The sequence below is a fragment of the Amblyomma mixtum genome, chromosome 6 (genome assembly GCF_055824585.1).
Source record: "Amblyomma mixtum isolate Tamu chromosome 6, ASM5582458v1, whole genome shotgun sequence".
NCBI lineage: Eukaryota > Metazoa > Arthropoda > Arachnida > Ixodida > Ixodidae > Amblyomma > Amblyomma mixtum.
The window spans coordinates 105,737,282-105,743,281 of record NC_143017.1 but is presented as its reverse complement, the minus strand read 5'-3'; the positions used below and the strand labels follow the sequence as shown (position 1 = coordinate 105,743,281).

General features: G+C 49.8%; 1 protein-coding gene across 6 annotated transcripts in view; it reads left to right on the top strand.

The window, feature by feature from the left end:
• Positions 1 to 2,935: 2,935 nt before the first annotated feature.
• LOC149339902 (uncharacterized) overlaps positions 2,936 to 6,000 on the top strand; it is a 553,936-nt gene continuing 550,871 nt past the window's right edge. For all 6 annotated transcript variants that reach the window (XR_016283569.1, XR_016283568.1, XM_089548582.1 and 3 more), the window contains exon 1: positions 2,936 to 3,303. The gene's annotated coding sequence lies outside the window, so the exon portion shown is untranslated. The remainder of the gene's footprint in view (positions 3,304 to 6,000) is intronic.

Sequence of the window (6,000 nt, the reverse complement as noted above, 5' to 3'; positions counted from 1 at the left end):
TCGTAACACATGCTCGCCGGTGCCGCTGTATGTCTGGAACAGGTCGCCCTTCAGTAGAGCTAACGATGGCGTGGTTTGAAAATGGCGGAACGACGCACGCCCGGACGCGGCATTTCGCAGATGTGACCATGCGGGGCTGCTTTTACCCTTTTGACTGAGCGCACCACCGCCCCTGGCGTGCGGCCATCACTCACGGTTCGAGTGAGTGATTTTCCAGGGGGGTGCAGCCGCCCCCCCTTGCCCCCCCCTCCGGACGCCCATGGCCGCATGGCTTCCAAAGCAGCAGTATTACGTCCGGCGTAGTCGCTGCGCGCAGGCGTCCGGAGCGTGTTGCGTTAGCCTGTGTTTAGACTCCACTTGTCGTCTTTTTAAGGCGAAAGCCTCGTCGAAAGGCTCATACTGTCGTCCGTTAGCAGAAGGTCCCACCTTTGGCAGCGTTTAACTCGTGCTAACTCGGAAACAAAAAAAGATAGGAGAAAGGAGAAAACAATTGCTTGCTTCCGATAGAGGAGGAAAAAATGAACCCAGAAGCCATGTTTGATGACTGCAGAGTAATTAGTTAATTAATTACAGTCAAAAATGTAAAAATTGCGTCGAAATAACGCGAGCGTAGATATAGCCATGGGAACAGTGTGACGTGACATCCATCAGAAGTCGTCACGGCAAAGTGAAAATTGCCACAGAATTATCAGAAAAACGTCGGACTTGTGTCAAATTAGATGGAAAAATGTGTAATTAAGCGGAATTAACACTTATGATCTCCGAAATATGTATAATTTGGGTATCGATATAGCCACGGGAACGGTGTGACGTCACATCCACCGAAAGTCGTCACGGCATAATGTCCTCGGCTTTCGCCTCTCAAAACTTTAGTTGCGAAAGTGCCCTCGCAAATTTTTTGTTCTACTCCTTAACATGGAGAGGAGGCAGACAGGTATATTCCAATACTCTGTGCTTATTCTTCGTTGAGTATCAGCTGGTTTTTCAGCCTCACTTGTAAGCCACATGCTGCTCGAGCAGTACGCTTCCGTCATCAACCACGATGCACTACATCATCGGGAGGTAAAAAAAAAAAAAACATATCCCGAACAGAACGCTGCATGACATGATTTCGATTTTTATTCGCATTTGAAAGTTAAAGGGACGATCACTAACGGTTTGGCACTTGACGGAAGGTTCTGCTGTCTAATTGCCGCAGCAAATATTTTTGTTCCATAAACGTGATAACTGCTCAGGAAATTTTTTAGGGCGGCGTACGCAAGGCGGTTCATATGTCCTACGTCGACAGCGCGTGATTTTGCAAAGGTATACAGCTGTGGTGCGGAAGCAGCAAACTGCAATGATAGAGTTGAAGATGCACTCTGAGACGCACCGTTTATTATTGCCCGAATGACGAAACAGATTATTGTACCCAATATTAGCTAAGTGAATAGTGTCTCAGGACTCCTCCTGTGAAATGCAGCCCTCTGACCCAGTAAACTTTTACTTTTACTGGGTAGGTATTTAGATATTAGATATTTAATCAATTTCATAAGCTTCACCATATTTCAGTTTCTGGGCATTCAACATCCTTTTTCTCAAGCATTCTTTGCCACATTTTGTTGCCACATCTTGCGCTCGAGATGGAATCTCGATGCGGTATGCGCCATCGAGAGGCAGGGGGTGCCGCATAGAGAGAGAAGTAGAAGTACTTTATTTTCGTTACTAGCTTTCCGCGAGGGGCTTCAGCGAAAGTGGTCGCCGTAGCAGGCAGGCGCCGACCTTGCCGCAGGGCCTGTGTCGGCCTTTGCCGCCGGCCAAGCCGGCTGACGTCGCTGTTTTGATTTACTGCCCCGCAGCCGCCACACACGGCGCCCCTGCGCGGCATAATCGCGTACCTCCTCCGGTATTAAGAACGTAATAAACATAAGAGGACGCGATAAGGGGCTTTGGTATAAGAAGCGCCGTACCGCGAAGGGCTTCTCGTCACGCGAAGGTCTCTTTCTTCGCGTGTGTTTCTGCACAAAGGGCTGGTAGACACGGCGAAAATCTGACGTGACATACGGTTCACAATGAACTAGCAGGGAGGACCTCGCTGTGATGACCTGACAGTGCTGCGTCACATTCAACAACTTTCGTTTTTAACCATGATGTTATGAAGAGCCGTTTAGGACGTGAGCTGCGGGAACGTCACCTGTGGTGCAACAATGGTTCCGACAGCGGTAGCATTTTGAATATCTTCTTCATTGAGCGGAATAGAGATCTGTCTCGCACTCGCCTTTCCTGCATTTATTTGTTTTGTTTCGGAGTCCTTATGAGAAGGCGGCGCGAGTAAAAGTACACGTTGATGGCATTGTACATTACTATAAGTGCGTCATTGTTAACCACAACTAGAGCTCCATGTAGCTTTTTGTTATTAAATTTTGGCCAGAGACAAATCTATGCCTGAGACATTCGTTCTTCCCCATTGCCATCCAAAATCGAAGCGCTACATGGCCTGCTCCAAAATTGTGCTGGATAAAGCGGTGAGAGCGTTGATGCCGCGAAAATAAACTAGGTTGGCAGCGCAGACGACGCAGAAAAACGCGAGGCTGCTCTTTATATTTTATATTTGGCGCCATGCGCTTCCTGTCGGCTAGGAGCCAACCTCCACGTAGCCAGCGCTAGCCAGCGCAGCCGGCAACGGAGTGCTTCCACCCATCTCTTGTGCATTTAAGAGCGCACAAAGCGCCGTAGCAATTAGTAAAAAGGTTATTCAATTAAAATTTTAACTGAGTGTAGCTTGCAAAGGATAAATCTGTGAACACGCTCTTGAAGCATTGATTTCGCGAAATGTTGCGCCACACGTCTGGCTAGCTTCAGTAGCTCTAGCAGACGACGTGCGCTGCGATGGCGCGCGAGAGCTGCGTCGAGAAATCGCGTTGCGCTGCGAGAGTTTTTCTCCCTCCTGCCTCCTTGCCCGCTCGCTTCTTGTCGGAGGAGGCCAGTGTCGGTCGGCCGCATGTGTTCCTTGTTTGTGTGGCTCGCTCGCGCGTAGGATATTTTTTCAGCGTGCTTTCGACGTGCTTCTTGGCTCCGTCTACAGTTAATGCATTTGGTGCTGCCTTGCATGAGTGTGCGTGTGTGTTGCTGTTCCCCGTGCTCCTGTGTTCCGGCAGAAACAGCGCCTCCGAAGCGCCCGGATACTCCGAACCGCCCGTGCCTGTGCTCACCGCAAAACTTCACGCCCTGCCGTTTTTCTTCGTCGCTTCTACGACTCTTGCTGTACTAGGCGGCTACTTTTTTATGGAATAGCTCATATCAACGTCTGGATGCCCAATTAAGGTGAGTGAAAAACACTCATTTCATCAGCGCGACGCGAGCCGCTTTAATTGCAGTGACAAACGCGCACTCGGCGCCGCACCATGTGAGTTGTCCGTGGCTCACCTATGTATTGTCCCTTTTGAACATACTGCGCTGGTGGATTCTTATGTTAAAATAAATCATTCAGGTGTTTCCGTTAGCGGCGTGCCTAATAACACTGTGTCCCAAGTAAGCACTACCGGCGGGATGGTGCTGAAGCCGCGTTGATGCGATCGCCAAAATTGCCCAAGGCGCGGACCCGGCTAGAAAGCGATAGTACCTCGTGTCGTAGGTTGCTGCCAAAGTTAGCGTTTGGCTGTTTCGCGCCTTCTGATTACCTAGCAGTGGCTCAGATGACTAAAGTGCAGCTCCTGGAACCCCAGGTCGACCAGCTCATGGCGATTTCTGCTGCAATCGGAAATGTGACGTCATGATCCGTTGAGCAAGTAATACCCACAGAGGTGTATGGTGTATCTGCTCCTTCCTGTTGATATTTCATCGTTCAGCTCTGTGCACGCAGAAGGTCGCGAACGCGGTCTCCTCTGCATAGAGGCGGGTGAGAAAAAGAGCCGCTCGTTTTGGCGCATCTGGTTCCAGGTTCGTGTTGCTCCTTTTTCCCCTGTATTCCTCCCTTTGTGATCAAATTCAGCGTGAAAAATTACGGTAAAAAATGACGGACAGTGACTTAGGAAAATTCTGCAACTCTGTGGGTGCGCATAGCGGTACATGTTCCGCCGTTGCGGACTTTCCTTTTGCGAGTGCGCGACCCACTGCGGACGAGGCCAGCTGCTTGCCACAGCTGTTCTCAGCGAAGTTCAAGGCGCCCCGATCGGCGGTGTAGCGATGGTGCATGGACGGTTGCAAATTAGCTCGCTTATCTGGCGCTCTGTGTGGCGCGCAGTCGAAGGATTCAGGGTTGTTTGAAGCCAGTGCTAATCTCTCTCCGAGTATGTTTTACAGCGCCAGCCCGCTGGTTCTCGTTGAAGGCGACGTTTGCGCGGCCCTTCGGAAGGCCCTGCTCGTCGGCTGATTGATGACGGAGAGTAACCTCTCTCTTTCGGCGGCTATCTCGCTGGTGCCCCCTTTCGTCCCGGGGGCTGTTTGGGGGTCGCGAAACTGCCTCCTGCCTCACTTCTTATCGTCTGGTTGGTGTTATGTATCCTGCCGCGTCGCAAGCAGCATATCGTCCCGTCTTGCAATTTGCCCCTTCTGGCGATTTCAAATCTCTCTCCCGTTTCGCTGTACGTGCAACGTTGAAGAAAGACAAGGATCGTGCAAAATTGACGATTTTGCAGCTTTTGCGGCATCAGTCTGTGCCCCTGAGAAGATGCTGTCGAAGATGCTCTTCGCCTAATAGTCGTGAGCGGACGCATTCGAATTGTATAGTTACATGTCGCTGAGCAGATGGGAAACGGTCGAATGCCACTTTTGAACGTTATCACCTACGCGCTATAACATTCTCCAGATTTTCTACTGTGAGAAACGGGACGTTCCAGTCGTAGCTTGTTAAGTTCGAAATGGGTGTGGCATTGAGGAAACGGTACGTCACCGTTACGAGGTACCAATTGCAGAGTTAAGTATACCATCTCTGTCGTGTTCATAGTGATGATGTGCATGACTTTCATATTTTAGTCTGACAGTGGTTGAGCAGCTGTGAAGGAATAACTCCAAACGAAGCAAGAAAAAAAATAAGGGGTGGAAAGGGGGGGAGGTGGGGGTGTTAATGCGTGACAAGAGCATTGCGTTGTGGAACGCGGGGTCCGCGACGGCGCTCTACGCAAAGAAACTGTGCGACAGGAGCACCACAGCGCAGACTTTCCGAGCCAGAACCCATTAGGCGTGATGCATATTATATTCCTGCTAGGTTATCTTGCGCGAAATTTCAAGAGGCTTTTCTCCCACGCTACCGAGTCCTCCGTGCTCGAAACTATTAACCGTTGCGCTGTTTAACGAACTTGGCGACGTCTACGTTTTCAAAATCTCGAACTGAGCCGTAACCGTTTATGATGGCTGTCTCGAAGAGAAACTTGACCCTTGAAAGCTTGACCCGAACACGGGTCGTACCCCCACACTGTGTAGTTTCATACAAAGAATGATTCGTTTGAAGGAAATGACCGTGTATTCGCCCGTATCTTAATGCGCAAACATTACTAGTCCCGTTACGAGGAAAGACAGCAGCGTGCGTGCGTGCGCGCCCGATGTACAGAAAAATCGCAGCGATGGGAGGAGAAATAGGGCGACGTCATCAAATGGCGGTATGACGCACACAGCAAACTGAGCACCGCCACAATTGTACTCTTATGGTTCGTCTATAGTATATACTCTTCACTGGCCCAATTCCGGGTGGAGTCATAAGCGGGCGTGTGTGGGGTTGGGTATCAGTGCACCCATGGACAGTAATGATTTCGCCTTCCCACATGTAAGCAGTCTCTGCTGATTTTTTTTCTCTGCATCTAGAAGCGATGCACATTAGCAGCACGGATGCTTAAAAAGAAGAAAAATAAACATTCATTAGGTTGAGATGCTGTCGTTGCCGTAGTTAACGGGTAACTAATGTGAGAAAAGATTGGGGGTATACCTTTACCTCAAGACGGCCTTTGCATTCATTAGGGCAAGCTATTGATAGACGAAGAAGGAAATAATATGATGAGATTCACTGGTCACTGACCATGGTCAAAC